The 22,901-nt window shown below is 36.7% G+C and overlaps 1 pseudogene across 1 annotated transcript; it reads left to right on the top strand.

Annotated features, from left to right (window-relative positions):
- The first annotated feature begins 4,947 nt into the window (after positions 1-4,947).
- On the top strand, positions 4,948-22,871 carry LOC308515445 (uracil-DNA glycosylase-like; annotated as a pseudogene). The gene is made up of 3 exons: positions 4,948-5,029; positions 15,379-15,445; positions 22,066-22,871. The product of its transcript is annotated as a uracil-DNA glycosylase-like (transcript).
- The last annotated feature ends 30 nt before the right edge of the window (positions 22,872-22,901 follow it).

Raw genomic sequence — 22,901 nt, 5'->3', positions numbered from 1 at the left:
GAAAACCCTAAAGATTCCACCAACAAGCTACTAGAAACAATAAACAAATACAGTAAATTTGCAGGATACAAAATCAATGTATAAAAATTTCTGTCTACTAACAACAAAACAACAGAAGAAGAAATGAAAAAAATTCCTTTTGCAATTGCAACCAAAAGAATAAAATACCTAGGAATCAACTTAACAAAAGATGTGAAAAACCTATATACTGAAAACTAAAAAGCATTATTAAAAGAGATTGAAAAAGACACAACATGAAAAAGTATTCCATGTTCACTGATTGGAAGAATCAACAGAGATAAACTGGCCATATTACCCAAAGCAATATACAGATCAGATCAAATGCAATCTCCATCAAAGTCTTAATGTTATTTTTTAAGGACATAGAACAAAAATATTCATCAGATTTGTATGGAACCACAAAAGAACCCAAATTTCGTGCACCGGGCCTTTAGTGAAGATTATAAATAACATTAAATTCAGTTTTTGATTTATATGGTTTTCAGTTCAGTAGATAGTAGAGACATAAGCCATTCCATGTTGAGGTGGAGGTGTTTCCCAGTGGCTTTTTTTACTTTAAGGTAATCTATCTTACATATATTTTTGGATGTTGGAGAAGTGGAATATATAACAATTACAGTATTTGTAATTTTTGTTTCTTTCTCATGGATAGACCCAGATTACATCCAATGAAATCTTCTTCTTAGCCAAAATTTGGTCAGATTTTGGTAAAAAGGATTTTCCCAGAGTGGAGCTAGAAGAACTCAAATTACATTAATTTTTCAGAATTTGATCCTATAAGACACATAAAATAATTTCTAGTACTACAATTTATTTTCATATCTTTCTTTGCTAACTATAAATCGTTTAAATTTTCAAAGTATAAATAGTATTGTGCCTATAAATAATTGGATTGCCACATACCTGGGTCTTATATTTTTGAAACCATTATGATGTGGCTCTAGAAGAAACCAATTTTCTGGAGTTTTATTCTGGGTAATTGGATTGATATTCATTGAAAGAACAAACCACTTTATTTATATAAAAACAATAATACATGCATTATGTAAACAAAACTAGTGAAATGTAGATGGTCAAATTATCTTCTGCTAGTTTTCAGTGACTTTCAACATCTCAGACTCATCCTTTCCTTAAAGCACAAACTTTTCACTCTGAATTTGGAGAATTTCTGTTTAAACAATTTTTTTTGAAACCCAAGAACAAATAAACAAATAATACCCATTAGATTTAAAATTTAAAATTTGATGAAGCTGACCATGATCTCATTAAAAAGACCAGGACTTGTTTGTTTGCTTATTTCTCCATTTGCTTGTTGATCATCATTTGACTTGCTTCCACTCTTCTGGCTATTATGAATCATGTTTCTATGAATATTGGATTGCAATGATGGTTATACATCTCTGTAAACTGACTAAAAATCATTGGATAGTACACTTAAAAATGGAGAAATTTGGTGATATGTAAGTAATATCTCAAAGTCATTGTTAAGAACAGTTTTAAATATGGCTAGATTACATAACTCTAATTGATTATTTGCAAGATGTCAAGAAAGCTTTCTTGCTCCAGAATATCTTGTTAACTTCCATTTATCAATATTTGACATTTCTATTGATTGAAAATGAGACAAACATTCTAAGAGGATAGTTTTCTTTTTGTTTGTTTGGGGGGTTTTTTGTTTGTGTTGTTTTTTTTTTTTTGACAGTACAACGAATTATGTCCCAAACAACTGTGTTTCTGATGATATCTGACAGTGCTGATTATGGAGGGTTTTTTTTTTAAGGCTAAAATTTCTGTCCAGGCTAGTTTTTCATAATGAATTTTCCTTCTGATAGCCACCTATATTATAATAGTGTATTTTCCTCAAGCACAAAGAAAGTCATCTGTAAATACAAGCTACAATCCTAAAGCCACTGGATAACTCTTTCTAGTCTTGTATATGTAACACCAGAGGCCCTGTGCACGAAAATTTATGCACTGGAGGGAGGTCCCTCAGCCCAGCCTGCCCCTCTCACAGTCCAGGAGCCCTCAGGGGTGGGAGACGATCTGGAGATCAGGGGAAGGTGACATCCCATCACACCTCTGCTGCTGCCACTGCCGGTAGTGCAAGCCTCAGCCAGCCTTGGTTACCTGAGCCTCGGGCAGCCCTGGGCAGCTGGGCAGCTGCCATCTGAGGCTTGCCTGCACCTCGAGCTGGCCCTTGGGGGCTGGGGGGTTGAGGGAACTGGGGGACTCTGGACTGGGCAACACCATTTTGTGGCTGTGGGCACCACCATCTTTGAGGGCGTGGCGATCAATTAGCATATTCCCTCCTTATTGGCTGTGGGTGCTTCCATCTTTGAGGGTGGGGCAGTCAATTAGCATATTCCCTCTTTATTAGATAGGATGTTTGGATTTTGATTAATAATTTTAAAACAAACACAAGAGATTGTAGTGGACAGAGAATTAGTTTTATACAAGTCTCTCTGTTAATATTTCATTGGGGTAAAATGAGGATGGGTGATTCATGCAGGGTAGGGAAAAAATCACTCTACTCCCTGGACCCCTAGGGAGTTCCATAGATTTACCAAAATGTTTTGTAAATTTCTATTTTTTAACTAAAAATTATGGAAAACCTGAATGAAATGGATAGGTCTTTTTAAAAAAATCAATTTCATTGCTTAGCACATAACAATTTTATTCTCTGTGTTTCAAATTATGTTGTACAAGTAGATCTCCATGTCTTTTTTTTTTTTCTCTCCATGTCTTTTTAATACAAAACTTAGTATTGTACATTGGAAACCATCATACAATAAGTGTTCAGCTTCCTGTGGTTATGCTTTCATATTTAAAAAAAAATAACTTTCCAAATATTCTAAGTCAGACATTTCTAATTTATTTCTTAAGGAAGGTAACATTTAGGATACTATTTGTTTTGTGTTTTTTTTTTTTTTTCCTATGAGGAATAGGGAATATGTGCAAATAGAGATAAATTACATAGCAATCTTTTTGGCCTCATCCTAAACCCTAAATACCTTTTTGCAAAGAATACTTTCAGGACAACACAAAAAGCTAAGTGTGATTTGCTGAAATATTCATCTGCAGCCTCGTAGGAACCCTTTTTGAAAATAGCAGCATGCCAGAAACTGAGTCCATAAAAACGTTCATTTTCTTTAAAGATTTTCAGTAGCACATTGATTACTATAATGAAACAGGTAAAGAGGTTTATTGCATTTGATGATAGATAATATCTGATAAATATGTATGTTAATTTGTGGGTCTGAAGTATTTAATTAATTTGTTGCTGTGTCCAAACATGTCTAGAATGCGCTTTCAAGTTCACAGTACCATAATCTATCAACACAAAGGTGATTAGACAAATATAATTTCTGTAATTATATTTTTTAAATGAAAATGCCTTTCAATAGTTGCTAGAGGCAAAAGCAGTTTGGGGGGCAGTTCAAGAATGTGAAAAGTTAATACAGCAGGTTTTATGTAAATAGTAGCTCCAATAGATAATATGATTGAGCCTTCACTATGTAGTAAATCTGTGTTGTGTAAAAAATTTCCATACTTTTTTTTACAATTAATACTAGCAAAGACTTTGAGGTAGGTACAACTTCATCTACCTTTTCCTTTTTTTTAGACAAATGTGGTATTTAAGCCAGAATGTCACTGGAGAACACACTGTGACAAACACTGGGTTTGAGTGCCCTTATTTATTTTTGCCACCAGAATTCCCTATGTGGGGGTGTTCCCAGATGCATGTAATGGATCATTCCTAGTTTAAACCCTGGGTCAGGAAATGTTCTATACAGGAAGAGATAATAAATATATCAGGCTTTGTGAGCCAGAAAATTTATTTAGCAATTTCTCAACTTTGCTATTGTGGCATGAAAGCACAGAAAAAAAGGATGTGTGTGGTTTTGTTCCAGTAAAACTTTATTTACAAAAACAAACTGTAGGCAGCGTTTAGTCCATGGGGATGGGATGTAGTTTGCTGACTACTGCTCTAATCCAGTCATGACCAGCAGGTTCCTCAATTATTCAGCCTCTGGTGGTGTAATATTGTGATAAACTTCAAATAAATGAAACTTCAGTAGACACCTGATGAGAGGAAGTTGAGATCTTTACAACTGGCACTCCCTTTACTTCTCTTTTTCTGCTTTTAATTCTCTGTTTGAGGCAAAGCTGTCATAATGTGACCATTGCTGGGGTCCAACCCCAGCAGGTCCAGGGGTCCCCAAAGGTGTGGACGGAGTCGGCGAAGAAGGAAGGACATGGAGACAGTGTTCAGTTGATCAGCAGCCTAGCCAGGATCTCCAGCCAAGTTCTGGTCTGGATCTCCAGAGAGGTTCTGCTTAGGATCTCCATCCAGGTTCTGTGACAATGTTCTCTTGCTAGGTTCTCCAGGTTCTCCAGCCAGGTTCTGTGTCCATGTTCTCTTGCTAGGTTCTCCAGGTTCTCCAGCCAGGTTCTGTCCAGGTTCTCCAGCCAGGTTCAGTCACCAGGTTCTAGTCAGGTTCTCTTGCCAATTTCTGTAGTCAGGTTCAGTCCAGGATCTTTTGCCATGTTCTCTCCAGCGAAGTTCTTCTGTCTCTAGGTTCTGTGTAGGTTCTGTCTTCTAAGTTCTGTCTTGTTACATCTGTATTTATACCAGTTGATTCCAATCCTATCAATCTCTATTCCAAAGGTTAGGGTGTTTCTTATCTCCATTCCAGGGAGTAAAGATTATGTAGCTTAAGCATGATTGTTCATAGTTAAAGTGATTAATTACCCACCTGGCACTTAGTTAAGAGGTTTTATTCCCTCCCTAACTTCAGGGGAAAATCCCTACCTGGGGAAACAACCTTTCTCAGAGACCTTGGTTAAAACACATAGTGCCAAGAAGGTGAGCAAACATATTAAGAACAGTATGCCATATATGCCAGGTCCCTTGAAACAGCAAGCATGGACCTGCTCCCGGCAGACCATGAAGCAAAAATGTTGTCTGCTGAGGATGGAAAAACAGAAAGACATGGGGCTTTCCATGGTAAAGTTGAACAGCTGGACCATTGCCTGCAGCTGCCTGTCCCTGGACTTAAAAGACAAGAAAAACAAACTGTTGTCTAAAATCACTTTGATTTTGTTGTTGTTAGTTATAGAAGAAAGAAATTCTGACATATTTCTCTAGCAACTTAAATGCTCAATCCTGAATAGCTAAGTTATCTAATGTATTTTTTTAATGTACAATGATATATTTATTATTTTTAGTTTTAAAAATTGTATTGATTTCAGAGAGGGAGAGGGAGAGAGAAATAGAAACATTAGTGATGAGAGAGAATCATTGACTGGCTGCTTCCTGCACACCCCAATACCCAGGCATGTGTCCTGAACAGGAATCGAACTGTAACATCCTGGTTAATAGGTTGATGCTCAACCACTGAGCCATGCCAGCTTGGCTCACTGTACAATGGTATTTTTATATTAAAAAAACATGATGATCTATATTCTAGCACAGGGGACCTATAGTGTCTAATTTTAGAAACCATGAATTTATAATTTAATACAAATTCTTCTTTTACAGGCCTCACATTTTCTGAAAATAATTTAAGTCTCCTTTCTCATTCTTTGACTCATTAGTGATTCTCAAACTTTTGAGAGTATACAAAATACCAGAGCTTGTGAGACATTCAGATCCTTGAATTCCCTTGTAAAAGTTTCTGATATAGTGTGGTTGTACATAAGTCTGCATTTTAAATAATTACTCCTGGTGAATTTGAAACAGGTGAACTTGAGAAACACTGTTCTAGAGTCTAGACTGATTGGACTGGGTAATGAAGTGGTGGAAATTTTTATAAACAGACGTATTGACAAAAATAATGACTCTGAGACCTCTCCCATTTCTCACCAACAATCAAAATGCTCTTAGAATAATAGCTTTTAAATAAAATTTCTGTTTTGTTGAGTGGTAATTTGATTCAATTGAATGTTTGGTTCTTTTTTGTTTTGGGCTTAATAGTTTTAGTCAAGAAACAGTCATGGATAGCTAGGTTGCAAGTACATGGGCGTGTTTTTCTGGCTTTGGTCAGGAAGGCTATATAGATGGTACCCAATACTTTGAGCATAGTAAGTTCGCCATAAATATGTTGAACGGCATGTAGTTTTGTTGTTGTTGTGCTGTGTTTTTTTGATGGTAGAATTAGTTGTGATATAGAATTTGGCAACCTTTAAAACTTTATTTATTTATTTATTTATTTATTTATTTATTTATTTTAGAGAGAGAGAAAGAGAGAAAGGTGGATTTGTTGTCCCACACATTCATTCACTGGTTGACTCCTGTATGTGCCCTGACCAGAAATTGAACCCATAATCTTGGTGCATGGGAATGATACTCCAACCAACTGAGCTACCTGGACAGGGTGGACTCGGCAACATTTGATCCTAATTTGTTTTATGGTCATGCATAGTAAATCATTCAGCATTAACAGCATTCTGTGTGTGTGTGTGTGTGTGTGTGTGTGTGCTTAAAGACATACATTCTAGAATCAGAGGGTATAGGTTCAAATTTTCAATCTAACTCTAAATGACCTTGAGTAAGTCACTTAACCTCTCTGAACCTCAGTTTTTCATCCGTAAAATGAGAATGATTCTCCCTGACCGGTTTGGCTCAGTGGGTCCCAGGTTCGATTCCGGTCAAGGGCATGTATCTTGGTTGCAGGTACATCCCCAGTAGGGGATGTGCAAGAGGTAGCTGATCGATATTTCTCTCTCATCGATGTTTCTAACTCTCTATCCCTCTCTTTTCCTCTCTGTAAAAAATCAATAAAATATATTTTTAAAAAATGAGAATGATTCTCATTTCCCCAATTCACAGGGTTCTTGTGAGGAATAAATGAGTCATCAGATATCAAGTAGTTATCAGTGCATACTATAGCCTTAGTAATGTTAGCAAGTATTATATTTATATATATACAGATATTTCATCCAGGTAGCTTGTAGGCTAAACTTAGGTAAAGACTATATTTAGTATGGGCGAGGGGGGGGGGGGCGGGGGGGGGGCAAGATAGCTGCAGCATAACAGGAGGCTGTGTACACTTGCTCCCAGCCATGGACAGGATTTACAGTTAAAAGACTGTGCAGTCAACTTGGAAAAACAAAATAAGTGTAGCTGATTGGACATATTTTTTCTAAGAAGCAATATAGAGCCAGGTAAGAGAAGGAGTCAGGGAAAGGAGAACCCCTGGAGCTGGAGCTTGACTGAGAGACCTAAGTGATATTGGCTGCAGAACTCAGGAGTGTAGCCTCTCACCCCCATTCAGAGATCCCAAACCCAGAGCAGCAGAGTCTGGAACAAGAACCCATGTGGCACCAGAAAGAGGGAACCAGGGTAATCCTGTCTGCCTGGGAAACTGGAATGACAGCTTCCCACTGAAAGGGCATGCCTATTGCTAACAGCCCCAGCCTGCAAAGGTTTCTCTGGGGTCTGACTACTGGAAAGCCTGTGCTATAGGGTGTGTGTTAAAAGAAAAAGGATGAGCCTGGGTCCTGCACCCACCAGTGACTTGGAGGGACTCTCTACTTTCCTGGAAGGCATTGTGCAGAGCCCCACTCCTATAGATTACAAACACTACCCGCAATATGAGTCTGCTTAAACCACATGAGCCAAGTACCAGATATCCTCAAAGAGTGAAGATCCATGGAGGAAGGGAGAGCAACTTAGAAAAGAGATATTCAGGGGGCGAGACCTGAGGAAGACCTAGTTTGGGACTGTTTGGGACTCTGTGATATCAAGTGTCAGACTTGTGGTCAAAAACCAGGCAGGGAGCCCTAACTGGTTTGGCTCAGTGGATAGAGCGTCAGCCTGCAGACCAAAAGGTCCCAGGTTTGATTCCGGTGAAGGGCATGTACCTTGGTTGTGGGCACATCCCCAGTCGGAGGTGTGCAGGAAACAGCTGGTCGATGTTTCTCTCACATCAATGTTTCTAACTCTCTATCCCTCTCCCTTCCACTCTGTAAAAAAAAACAAAAAAAAAAAAACAATAAAATATATTAAAAAAAAAAAAAAAAAAACAACAGGCAGGAATAGCAACTGACATTGATTACACCAGGGAAACTACCGGGAGGACTGTGACTAGCACACCAAGGGGTCAGTCTTGGACAACATCTGAGCAAAATCCAGTGAGCATCATAAATAGCAGTTCCAAAGGGTGAACACAGTAGGCACCAGTGAAGCTGAATTCCACCTTTTTTTTCTTTTTCTTTCTTTAATATTATTTTGTTATAAACTTCTCTTTATTTTTTAAATTTCACTTTGTTTTAGCTTCTCTTTTTTTTCTCTCATATTCCTCATTTCTTTCTTTTCATCTATTTTTTCTTTCTATTTTCTTATTTTTAATTTATTTTCCATTGTTATCTTGCTGTTCCATATATTATTTTATTCATTAGCATTACCCATTATTATTATTATTTCACATACATTTCTCTTCTCTTCCTCTATTCTTATTTTTGTCTTATTTCTACCTTCATTTCCTTCATATTCTCCTCCTTCATTTTCACTTTTCTGCTCTATTTTGATTTCTTATAGTATTCCTTTTTATCTCCATTCCTTCCTCTTCTATTTTCTTATTCTTTTTTTTGTTGGTAGTGGGGTTGTTTTGATTCTTGTTGTTACTTTTTGTTCTGTGTCTGAGTGTGTGGTTTTCAGTTTGGCCCTGTTTTATCTTGCCTTGTTCTGTCAGCACTTGTATAATAGCTGAAACAACATGTTTGGTGTTGAACCTAATAGCCATCACTAGGACTGAGACTATGCATGACAAGGACAACAGCAATTAATAGCCAATTGCAATAGGAAAGCCCACAGGACACATGCTAGGGACATTTCTAGAATATCCAGCCCAGAAGATCAAGGAAACTACACTACAAGGTCCCATAAGACACCCACTACAGATGGCCAGCCCAGCAGAATGGGAATCAGAGCAGACCTACTTAATAAATAGATAAAATCACAAAGAGGCAGCCAAAATGGGGAGAAAAAGAAACATGCTCCAACTGAAAGAACAAGAGAATTATCCAGAAGAAGAGCTAAATGAAATGGCAATAAGCAATTTATCAGATATAGAGTTTAAAATAATCACTATAAAGATGGCTCAACAGCATGAAAAAAAAGACATAGAAATGGAAAAACAACCAGTTGAAAATGAGGAATGATATAGTAGAAATAAAGAATATAGCAGAAGTAATAAACAGAGATTAGAGAAAACCAAGGATCAAATCAGTGCATTAGAAGACAGGGTAGAAAAAAAAATCACTTAGAGAACCAAAAAAGCAGGAGGACAGTTTAAGGAAGCTTTGGAACAACATCCACATCATAGGACTATCAGAAGGAGAAGAAAGTGAGAAGGGATAGAAAACCTGTTTGAAGAAATAATGGCAGAAAACTTCTGTAACCTGGTGAAAGAAAAAGTCACACAAGTCAGGAAGCACAGAGAGGCCAAGAAAGAAGAATCAAAGAGACCCATGCCAAAACACAGCATAACTAACACACCAAGAATTAAAGACAAAGAGTGAATCTTCACAGCAACAAAAGAAAGGCAATTTGTTACTTACAAAGGAGTTCTCATAAGGCTGTCAGCTGGTTTCTCAACAGATACACTACCGGCCAGAAGTGAATGGCATAAAGTATTCAAGGTAATGAAAAACAAGGATCTGAAACCAAGACTAATCTATCTAGCAAGGCTATCATTTAAAAGAAGGGCTGAAGGAGTTTGTTACCACCAAACCAAAATTGCAAGAAATGTTAAAGGGACTGCTTCAAGAAAAAGAAGAAATAGGAAGAGATATGGACATATGCATAAAGAATAAAAATGGCAATAAATAAGTACCTATCCATAATCTTAAATGTAAGTGACAGAGTAGCTGGATGAATAAGAAAACATGACGCACATATATGCTGTCTATAAGAAATCCACCTCAGAACAAAAAACTCACACAGGATGAAAGTGAAGGGATGGGGAAAAAAAATTTTCATGCAAATGGAAACAAACAAAAAAAGCTGGGGTAGCAATACTTATATCTGACAAAACAGACTTCAAAACAAGGTCCACAAAAGAAACAAAGAAGGTCGCTACATAATACTAAAGATATTAATCCAACAAGAGGATATAATCCTGGTAAACATATATGCATCCAATATAGAAGCACCTAAATACATAAAAATCCTATGGAAGATTTTAAGGGATAGAGCAATAGCAACATAGTCACAGTAAGGGAATTCAACACCCCACTGACATCACTAGATATATCTTCCAGACAAAAAAATCAACAAGGAAACAATGGCCCTAAATGACACACTAAATCAGCTGGATTTAATTGATATTTATAGAACATTTCACCATGAAGCTGCAGAATATGCATTCATCTTAAGTGCGTATGGAGCATTCTCAAAGATAAACCACATATTAGGACACAAATAGTCTCCATAAGTTCAAGAAGATTGAAATTATATCAAGCATCTTCTTGGATCTCAATGACATGAAAATAGAAATCAAATACAATAAAAACAATCAAAATTACTATTCAAACACATGAAGGCTAAACATCATGTTATTAAACAATGAATGGATCACCAATGAGAACAAGGAAGAAATAAAAAATCTCCTGGAACCAAATGAAAATTAACACATAACAACCCAAAATCTATCAGACACACAGTGAAAGCTGCCTTAGAGGGAAGTTCATAGCACTATAGGCCTACCTCAAAAAAACAATAAAAATCTCTACTAAATTATCTAATGCTACAACTAAAAAATGCTAGAAGGAGAACAATAACCCAGAGTAAGTAGAAGGAAATTATAAACATGAGTGGAAATAAATGACAGAGATTAAAAACAACAACAATACAAAAGACCAATGAAACCAAGAGCTGCTTCTTTGAAAAGAAAAACATGACTGGTTGAAATTTTATCCATCCTCATCAAGAAACAAAGAGAAAGGACCCAAATAAATAAAATCAGAAATGAAAGAGAAGAAATAACAAAGGACATAAAAGAAATACAAAGAATTATAAGAAAATACTATAAACAACTATTTGCCAACAAATTTAACAATCTAAGTTAAATGGAAATATTCCTAAAAAGATGCAATCTTCCAAAACTCAACAAGGAATATTCAGAAAACCTGAATAGACCAGTTATAGCTAATGAAATTGAAGCAGTAATTGATAATCTTTAGCAAACAAAAGTCCTGGTCTGGGATGGCTGCTTAGGGGAGTTTTACTGAACATTCAAAGAACCAAAAAGGTAAAACATCTATCTTCCTCAACCTGTTAAAAAAAAATCAAGAGGAACGAAGTCTTCAAAGGTCTTTTTACGAAGCCAGCATTATCCTAATTCCAAAACTAGATACAGACACTATAAAGAAATAGAATTACAGGCCAATATCTCTGATGAACATATATGCTAAAATCTTTAACAGAATATTAACAAATAAGGTCCAGCAATATATTAAAAAGGTCATACACCATGACCCAGTGGATTCATTCCAGGGATGCAAGGCTGGTACAATATTTGAAAATCAATAAATGTAACTTCACATCAACAAACTGAAAGATAAAAATCACACGACCATATCAATAGACACAGAAAAAGCATTTGACAAAATCCAGCACCCATTGTTGATAAAAACTCTCAGCAAAGTGTGAATAGAGGGATCATATCTCAACATAATAAAGATCATGTATGACACACCTATGGCCAACATCATACTCAGTGGACTAAAGTTAAAACAATTTTCCCTAAGAACAGGAACAAGACAAGATGTCCACTTTCACCACTCTTAGTCAACATAGTATTGTATGTCCTAACCACAGTGATCAGACAAGAAGAAAACATAAAAGGCATCCAAATTGAAAAGGAGGAATAAAACTGTCATTATTAAAAGATGACATGATATTGTACATAGAAAATCCTAAAGACTCTACTAAAAAACTATTAGAATTAATAAATTAATTTGGCAAAGTAGCAGGATACAAAATTAACATCCAGAAATCAATGGCATTTTTATACACCAACTAGAGGCCCAGTGCACAACATTCGTCCACTGGGGGAGGGGAGTCACTCAGCCCAGCCTGCACCTTCTCACAGTCTGGGATCCCTCGGGGGATGTCTGACTGCTGGCATCAGTGGGCCTAAGCTGGCAGTTGGATATCCCCCAAGGGATCCTTAGCGCTGCCACAGAGATGGGAGAGTCTTCCGCCACCACTGCTGCACTCGCCAGCTGTGAGCCTGGCATCTGGCTGAGTGATGCTCCCCCCTGTGGGAGCACACTGACCACCAGGGGGCAGCTCTTGCATTGAGAGTCTACCCCCTGGTGGTCAGTGCACATCATAGCGACCAGTCGTTCCACTGTTCAGTCGATTTGCATATTAGCTTTTTATTATATAGGATAATGAAGTCTCAGAAAGTGAAACTAAAAAGAACAACCCCATTTACCATTGCAACAGAAAAATTAAATACTTAAGAATAAACTTAATCAAAGAGGTAAATTCTCTACTTAGAAAACTATAGGACTTTGAAAACTTAGAGGAAGATACAAACAAGTTGAATAATATGCTGTATTCTTGATTGGAAGAGTTAACATCATAAAAATGTCCATACTACCCAAAGCAATCTATAGATTCAGTGCAATGCCTATTAAAGTACCAATGGCATATTTCACAGATCTAGGACAAATATTCCAAAAATGTATATAGGACCAAAAAAAGACTCCGAATAGCTGCAGAAATTTTGAGAAACAAAGTTGGAGGATCATAATACTGGATATCAAGTTATGATACAAAGCCACTATAATGAAAACACCCTGATGCTGGTACAAGAACAGGCATATAAATCATGGAATAGAACAGAGAACCCAGAAATCGAACCAAGCCATTTCTCACAATTTATATTTGCCAGTGGAGGCAAGAGCATACATGGAGTAAACAGTTTCTTCAGTAAATGGTGTTGGGAAAATTGGACAGGAACAGGCAAAAAAATAAAGTAGAAACTTACACTGTACACAAGAATAAACTCAAAATGAATAAGATACTAAAATGTAGGTTATGAAACCATAAAAATCCTAGAAGCAAAATTTCATCTCATGAACATGGTACATGGTACATGGACATCTCATGTACCATAATGCTCATGGATATATCACCTAGAGCTAGAGAAACAAAGGAAAAAAAAAATAAATGACTACATCAAACTAAAAAGGGTCTGCACTGCAAAAGAAACTAGCATCAAAATGAAAAGGGAACTCACTATATGGGAGACATATTTACCAATGATATATCTCATAAGGGGTTAATTTCCAAAATATACAAAGTACTCATACAACTCAAGATTCCAATTAAAAAATCAGTAAAAGGCCCTAAACGGTTTGGCTCAGTGGATAGAGCATCTGCCTGTGGACTGAAGGGTCCCAAGTTCCATTCCGGTCAAGGCCATGTACCTTGGTTGTGGGCACATCCCCAGTAGGGGGTGTGCAGGAGGCAGCTGATGGATGTTTCTCTCTCATTGATGTTTCTAACTCTCTATCTCTCGCCCTTCCTCTCTGTAAAAAAAATCAATAAAATACATTTTTTTAACAAATCATTAAAAAAGCCTGAATAGATATTTCTCCAAAGAGGGAATATAAATGGCCAAGAGATTTATTTTAAAAATGTTCAACATCACTAATCATCAGAAAGATGTAAATTAAAATGACAATGAGGTATTGCCTCACACCTGCTTGTATGGATATCATCAATAAGTCAACGAACAAGTGCTGGCGAGGATTTGGTGGAAAAGGAGCCCTAGAACACTTCTGGTGGGAATGTAGACTGGTACAGCCATTATGGATAAGTGTGGAGTTTCTTCAAAATATTAAATATGGAAATGCCATTTGACCCAGTGACCCCACTTCTAGGACTATAACCTAAGAATTCTGAAACATTAATTCAAAAAAATATATATGCACTCCTATGTTCATAACAGTATTATTTATAATAGCTAAGATCTGGAAACAGCTCAAGTGCCATCAATAGATTAATGGATAAAAAAAAAAAACACAACTGTGGTACATTTGTACCATGCAGTATTATGCAGCAATAAAAAAGAAGGATATTTTACCCTTTGAGACCGCACCGAGGGTCCTGGAGATTATCATGCTGAGTGAAATAAGCCAGTCAAAGAATAAAAAATATCACATGATCTCATTTATATGTAGAATCTAATGAACAAAATAAACATGAACAGAATAGTTCCAGAGGCATGGAAACATGGAACAGATGATGGATCTCAGAGGGAAGGGGGTTGGGAGGGAATGGGAAGAGATTCACCAAAGAACTTATATCCATACATGCATTGCCCATAGAGACAGAAAATAGAATGGTGAAGGACTGGGGCTGGGTGGGAACCAGGCAGAGGGAACAATGTAGGGACAAAAGAGGGGGCATTTGTAATACTCTTAACAATGAAGATACATTTAAAAAAAAAAAACACCAAATTGACTATATTTATCAAAAGTTTGAATTTGAATGCCTTGTATATGTATGATCTAGTTTGTCAAATTTGCTTTCACTTTCTTCTGTTGTCTCTGTAAGTTTCATACATTTACATTAATTACCTGGTAGCTGAAGATTAGAATTTGTGACCTTTGCTCCTTATTTACTGTGATACTTAATTTTCAACATCTCATGGGAAAGTTTATTGACCTTCATGCAAGTAGGGAGTTAATGAAAGCCAGAAATAAGTTACAATATCCAAGAGTCAGAGTACAAGTAGCCCAGCAAATGAGCTATTGTAATGGCAAATTTTAATGACAAGTCTTTATCAAGGTGTTCCTACATAGATTAATTAGCTCAATTCTACCTGAATTGAAGGAGAGAAAGCATAGGGCTCCAATGATAACCCTAATCTCAGCTTCCAGAGTCTTGACATTTAAGTTCCAGCATAACTTTACAGTACCTCTCCCCTGCACATAGCAATTAATTCAGTTAAAAAGTTTGTTTCTGTCACTCTCTACTCAAGAACATTCTATGGTGCTTCATGATGGCCTCTTGTCAGAAGAGCTCTTCTTTTCCCTCAAAAATTGATAGCTGGAATTTGTAAATTTTAAATGTTCCTGAAGCATAGTAACCTCCATCTTGTATAAAAACTGCTGTTTGAAATTCTCTGCTATTGTTAGATAGTCCCTTGTTCTGTAAACTCTGTCATTTTTAGACAGTCTCTTATTCTGTATAATAACTGTTTTAGTTTGAATAATAGAAAAATATAAAAACTTAACTGTCTGACCTTGCAAGCTAGCCATCTAACGTAATGGACTAATACTGATAATAATTCCCATATTCTTATGCAAATGTTTGTTCTTTATGTATTCAAGATTACAAACTGCCTGTAACAATAACTCACACAGAGTTCTTTATAAAATCTACAAAGAAGCTCAAAAGGTATAAATATGGAAAACTTCCTGTGTGACTTCGCTCAGAGATTTGGAAAACCACCTCCCTCTGGGCCGCACACAATAAATGACTCCTAATTAATTAGCTCATTAAGGTGTTTTGTATCTCTCTCACTGATTTACGACACAACATTCCTTATTGCTTGTTTTTATGATATCACACAGTATAATGGAAAGAATTTGGGATGTCAAGACAGAGAGAACAAAGTTAGAATTATCTCTCAACAGTTTGTTGGATGATTTGTGATAGTTTTATTATCTGTACTGGACAATAAATGGCCCACTTTCAGAGCTGCAGTAGCCATTGGAGATAACCTATGGCACTAAAGGGAGGCTCTTCTTCCTTGTAACCATGGTTTTACTGCTGCTTCTCAGTCATGGTTTAGGTTGATGATAAAGACCCTGCAAAGGCACAATTCTGCCACTGGATTGACGAACTGAGACACAGAGGACTTCTAACTTTGAGTTATTCCCATGCTTGCTTCATTCTTACACCACAGTTTTGATTCAAGGTAGGAGATTAACAGATTGTATGAGAATCTAAAGTTCTGAGAAAACAACAACAACAACAAACAAACACACAATTTGGAGAGCTACAGCCAAATTAAACCTTAAGTGTTCCTTCTGATTGACTCTCCTCTGTTATCTGTCCAGGCAGATGTGCTAGCAAGGGAGCCTGAACTAAAAAATGGCTTCTAAAACATTACTGTTTTATTGCTTCTTTTTCTGTATTTGGTAACCCCCAAATGAAGTTATTAGTAGAAAATGGGAGAAGTAAGAAGGACAAGATAGGCTGGCTGCTGAGGATTTGGTCTTGAAGTCCCTGCTCACTCTAGTAAGTGCTATACTTCTTGTCTCAGCCTTTTGTGTATATCTTAAAAAATGGTGATTGGAACATTGTAGGTTTGTAATAGATGCCATCAATTAGTATGTTATCTTTACCTCTTGTGGGAGTTACCATTACACATTTATTTATTTCCTAGTATCTAGCAGGGTGTCTTGAGCGTAGCACAAGCTTACCATATTTGTAAACTAACTAAATAAAAAATCGTGTAATTGGTTAAAAACAAAAGAAGGCACTAGGCATGTGGATGGTGAAGGACACAACTGGGGAGGAAGAAAGGTCCAGAAAGGGTAACAAGTGGATGGAAAGGCAAATTTTACTGACTTACAATTTTGATGGAGAATATGTCTTTACCTTATGTGTTTGAACCCAGAGATGCTGAGATCAAAGGGATTTCATGTTCTGCTATGGTTATGGTCACCATCACTACCACCCTTTATTCATTTAACCACTAATAAGAAGTATTCATTAGATATCTGCCATTTGTCAGGTCCTGTGCTAGGTTCTGGATATATAAGATGAGCAAAAACAGACAAGATCCTTACCTTTGTGGATACTGTAGTTTTCTGGGAGAGTTACATACTAATTAAATTACTTCATGAATAAATATAGTTATTAATTTAAGTGCCAAAATAAATAATATATTACTCTGTAAGAGTAAAAAATAAGAATGCTTGATGTGATTAAGAAAGACTTTCTGATAAAATGAGAAATAAGGAATGAATAAATGTTAAGCTAATAAAGGGAGAGAATGGAGTAAGGTAGAAAAGCATACATTCAATCAAGGGAACATCATCTGCCAAAGACTTTCTGAGGGAGCATACCATGATTAAGAAACATGAAGTAAATTCCATATGGCTGCACCACTAAAAGGAAGTGGGAGATGAGGCTGGCAGTGAGGGCTGCTCAAGCCCTTTAGACCAAGATTTTATTTTGAGATCAATGGAAAACCATTAAGGTATTTTAAATATGGTGACATGATAATATTAGCATTATAAATTACTTTGGGCCTGGCTGGCATGGCTCAGTGATTGAGCATTCACCTGTGAACCAGGAGGTCAGGGTTTGGTTCCCAATCAGGGCGTATGCCTGGACAATAATCCTCAGTGTGGGGCATGCAGGAAGCAGCCAATCAATGATACTCTCTCATCATTGATGTTGCTATCTCTCTCTCCCTTCCTCTCTGAAATAAATAAAAATATTTTAAAAATTATTTTGGCTACAGTAGAGAACAAATTCAAGAGTGGATGGGTTACATCAATTAGATTATTTACTGTAGTTCAGTGGAAAGGTAAAGGCACTGTGGTGAAGAGAGAAATGAATTAATTCAGGAGTAAAATGGAGAGAAAATGATGATGATGAGGAGGATATGGGTGGGCGAGTGGGAAGTTTCATTGATGACTGAGGCAACTGGATAGATGGTGATGCTATCCAACAAGAAAGCAAAACTGGACAATAATAAAGTTTGAAAAAGATCATGAGTAAATCTGGGAGACAATTGGTTTTATTGAAAAGCTATATTGTGTTGGCTTCCAAAATTCATTTTTTGGCATACATGGATTTTTTTTATAGAGATGACTTAAGAACCATTTATCTAATGTCCCCACCCCAAAGCCATGCTCAAATCTATTGTGTTCTACCTTTAAGTAATGTTCTATCTCTATAACTTAACCAAAAAAACACAAACATGAAAAATGAAGGTATTAATATGTACAGTATGCAATAATGAACACTAGGTATATTCTTAACCATTAAGAAAAAATACAAATAATGAAAAATAACCTTATCATCTCAGCATATTGTTTTCATTTCTCATAATTATTAAAAATATTATTTCTCTATAGGTGTATATTTCATTTGGAGAAGTGTAGAGTAATAGAAAATAATATACTTTAGTGAGATATGGACCCAGATAAAAATTCCTGCACCATTTTCTTCTAGCTGCATAATCTTTAGCAAAAGATTTAATTCTCTGAACCTATTCACATTCATCTGGGAAATGGGGTGGGGAAAAGGGTAATCATCCTCTCCATTAATTTTTGGAGTAATGAATAAAGTAATATTGTGTATAAAATATTTAGTGTCTGCCAAATGTAGATGCATATTAAAAATTTGACTTTCCCCCCTTCTTCTTAGTAGCCTGAGTTTTTTACATATGTTGAGATTAGTACAATATTGATAATTATACATTTACTTATTTTTTAACTTTATTTTTAATGTTGACACTATTACAGATGTCCCCATCTCACACCCCCTCTATCCACCTCTACCTAGTCCCGGCCTCCCCTTTCCTCTGGCTATCACCACACAGTTGTCTGTGTCTATGGGCTATACATATTTGTTCTTTGGCTAATCCCCTCACCCTGTTTCAACCAGTCTACCTACCCCTTACCTTCTGACAGCTGTCAGCCTGTTCCATGTATTCATGTCTCTATTTCTATTTTATGCATCAGTTTATTTTGTTCATTTGATTCCATATGAATGAGAATGAGATTCTCATATGAATGAGATCCTAAGGTATTTGTCTTCCTCTGACTAGCTTATTTCACTTAGCATAATAGTCTCCAGGTCCATATGTGCTGTGGCAAAGGGTAAAATTCATTTCTTTTATACAGCCCAGTGTTATTCCATTGTGTAAATGTACCCTATCTTTTTTTTTTATTCCACTCATCTACTGATGGCACTTGGGCTGTTTCCAGATCTTAGCTATTTTAAATAACCCTGCTATGAATAAAAGGGTGCTTATATTCTTTCTGATTGGTGTTTTGGGATTCTTAGAATATATTTCCAGAAGTGGTAATACTGGGTCGAAAGGCAGTTCCATTTTTAATATTTTGGGGAGACGCCATACTATTTTCCACAGCAGCACCAGCTGCATTCCTAGGTTTCCCTTTTCTCCACATCCTCACCAGCATTGCAGTTTGTTGATTTATTGATAGTAGCCATTCTGGCAGGTGTGAGGTGGTTTATCTCGTGGTTTTAAGTTGCATCTCTCTGATGATTAGTGATGTTGAGCATTTTTTCATAGTTCATTGGCAATCTATATGTCTTCTTTTGAAGAAGAGTCTATTCAGGTCCTCTGCTCATTTTTTAATTGGATTTTTGTGTTCCTGGTGCTGAGTTGTATAAGTTCTTTATATATTTTGGAAATTAACCCCTATGAGATATCTCAGTGGTGAATATGTTCTCCCAGTGGATCCATTTTTCATTTTGTTGATGGTTTATTTTGCTGTGTAGAAGCTTTTGAGTTTGATGTAGTCCAATTTGTTTATTTTATCATTTGTTTCCCTTGCCCCAGGACATATATCAGCAAAAATATTGCTAGGAGAGATAGTTGAGATTTTACTGCCTTTGTTTTCTTCTATGATTTTTATGATTTCATGACATTTGTATTCTGATACTTTATCCATTTTGAGATTATTCTTGTGTATGGTGTTTCATATGATGGTCTAGTTTTTTAAAAATTTATTTTTATTTTGCTGTTCAATATTCCCAACACTATTTATTGAAGAGACTATCTTTACCATGGCGTGCTTTTGCCTCCTTTGTCAAGTATTAATTTATCATACAGGCATGGGTTGATTTCTGGGCTCTCTGTTCTGTTTAATTGATCTTCAGTCCATTCTTATGCCATTACCAGGCTATTTAGATTACAATTGCCTTGTAATATATTTTGATATAAGGTATTATGATACCTCAACTTTAGTCTTTTACAAGTTTACTGAAACTATTCATGGGTCTTTTTTGCTTCCACACACATTTTTGGAATATTTGTTTTAGATCTGTGAAATATGCCATTGGTATTTTAATAGATTGCTTTGGGTAGTATGTACATTTTAATGATGTTAATTCTTTTAATCCATGAATATATTATATGCTTCCACTTATTTTTATCTTCTTTAATTTTATAGCACATCTTTAGTGTGCTATAGTTTTCTGAGTACAGGTCTTTTATCTCCTTGGTTAAAATTATTCCTAGCTACCTTATTTTTATTGTTGTTGGAATAATAAATAGGATTGCTTTCTTAGTTTCTCTTACTGGTAGTTCATTAATGATGTATAAAACATAACTGATTTCTGTATATTAATTTTGTATTCTGATACTTTGCTGAATTCATTTTATCAGTTCTAGTAATGTTTTTGTTGACTCTTTAGGGTTCTCTATATAATATATCATGCCATATGCAAATAATGACAGTTTTATTTATTCCTATACAATTTGCATGTTTTTAAATTTCTTCAGCTTGTTGGATTGTTGTGGCTAGAACTTCCAATACTATGTTGAATAAGATTGGTGCAGACATCCCTGACTTTTTCCCAATCTTAAGGGAAATACTTTTAGTTATTGCACACTGAGGATGATGTTGGCTGTGGGTTTGTCATATATGGTTTTTATTATTTTGAGGTATGTTCCCTCTATTCCCATTCTGCTGAGAATTGTTTTATCAGAAATGACTCTGGACTTCATCAAATGCTTTTTCTGCATCTATGAATATACTCATGTGATTTTTATCCTCTATTCTCTTTGTGTGGTATTTCCCATTTATTGATTTGCAGATATAAAAACCTTGCATCTCAGAATAAATTCCACTTGATCATGGTGTATGATCTTTTATTTTTTAAAGTATTACATCTGTCTCCTTTTTCATGATTGACCCCCACAGCCACTCCCACCTGTGAGGGCAAGCCCCACTGCCCCAATTTCGGTGTCCATGGGTTATGCTAATATGCATGCATACAAGACCTTTGGTTGATCTGTAAACCCCCACTCCAGCCCCTTGTCTCTGGATCTATTTTTGTTCATCAGTTTATGTTGATTATTATAATCCAAATAAGAGTGAGATCATGTGATATTTATCTTTCTCTGACTGGCTTATTTCGCTTACCGTAATGCTCTCCAGTTCCATCCATGCTGTTGCAAATGGTAAAATTTCCTTCTTTTTTATAGCAGCGTAGTATTCCATTGTGTAGATGTACCACAGTTTTCTAATCCACTCATCTGCTGATGGGCACTTAGGCTGTTTCCAAATCTTAGCTAGTGTAAATTGTGCTGCTATGAACATAGTGGTGCATATATCCTTTCTGATTGGTGTTTCTGTTTTCTTGGGATATATTCCTAGAAGTGGAATTACAGGGTCAAATAGCAGTTCCATCTTTAACTTTTTAGGGAAACTCCATACTGTTCTCCACAGTGGCTGCACCAGTCTGCATTCAAACCAGCAGTGCAAGAGGGTTCCTTTTTATCCGCATCCTTTCCAGTAATTCTTATTTGTTGTTTTGTTGATGAAAGCCGTTTTGACAGGTGTGAGATGGTATATCATTAATAGTTTTATTTGCATCTCTCAGATGATTAGTGACTGAGAATTTTTTCATTTGTCTCTTGGCCTTCTGTATGTCCTCTTTCAGAAAGTATCTATTTAGGCCCCTTGCCCATTTTTTGATTGGGTTGTTTTTCTTCCTTTTCTGAAGTTGTATGAGTTCCCTGTAAATGTTGGAGATTAAACCCTTTATCAGAAATATCATTGGCAAATGTGTTCTCCCATGAAGTGGGCTTTCTTGTTGTTTTGTTGATAGTTTCTTTTGCTGTGCAGAAACTTTTTATTTTGATGTAGTCTCATTTGTTTATTTTCTCCTTAGTCTCCATTGCCCTAGAAGCGGTGTCTGTAAAGATATTGCTATGAGCAGGCAAGGCGCACCGATCAGAGTGGCGGGCAGCTGGGGTGAGGAGGGGGCGGAGAGGGTCTGACACTGCCTGTGGACACCAGCCAGGAGAGCCGCCTTTATGTCACCCCTGTCAAGAAGGCCTGGGTGGAGCAGGAGGAGCCAGGCACACCACCCTCATTGCCATTGAGCCCCGAGCAATTGGTCCACGTCCAGAAGAACAAGACCTCAGCCCTGCGTACACTCATGACTTGCAACCTGCCAGTGAGTTTAGGTGACAGTTGGAAGAAGCACCTTGGTGGGGAGTTCAGAAAATGGTATTTTATAAAGCTAATGGGATTTGTTGCATAAGAAAGAAGTCATTACACTGTTTATCCACCCCTACACCATGTCTCAACATGGATCCAAATGTGCAACACGAAAGAAGGTTGTCACTCTGGGACAGGATCCATATCATGGACCAAATCAAGCTCATGGGCTCTGCTTTAGTGTTCAAAGATCTGTTCCACATCCGCCCAGTTTTGAAAGCATTTTTAAAGAGCTGTCTACAGACATTGATGGTTTTGTTCATCCTGGTCAGGGAAATGTATATGGGTGGGCCAAGCAAGGTGTTCTACTCAACATTGTCCTCACTGTCCGGACACATCAGGCCAATTCTCAAAGGAGGAAGGTTAGGAGCAATTTACTGATGCGGTTGCATCCTGGCTAAATCAGAACTCAAGTGACCTCATTCTTGCTCTGAGGCTCTTATGCTCAGAAGAAGGGCAATGCCATTGATAGGAAGCACCACCACGTGCTGCAGACCACCCATCCCTCCCCATTGTCGGTGTACAGAGGGTTCTTTGGATGCATACATTTCTCTAAAACCAAAGAGGTTATGAAAAAGTCTGGCAAGGAGCCCATCAACTAGAACAGCGGTTCTCAACCTGTGGGTGGCGAC

Source organism: Myotis nattereri (genome assembly GCF_964212035.1).
Source record: "Myotis nattereri genome assembly, chromosome: 3".
Taxonomy (NCBI): domain Eukaryota; kingdom Metazoa; phylum Chordata; class Mammalia; order Chiroptera; family Vespertilionidae; genus Myotis; species Myotis nattereri.
The sequence above is the reverse complement of the archived record's forward strand: the minus strand, read 5'-3'. Positions and strand labels throughout refer to the sequence as shown.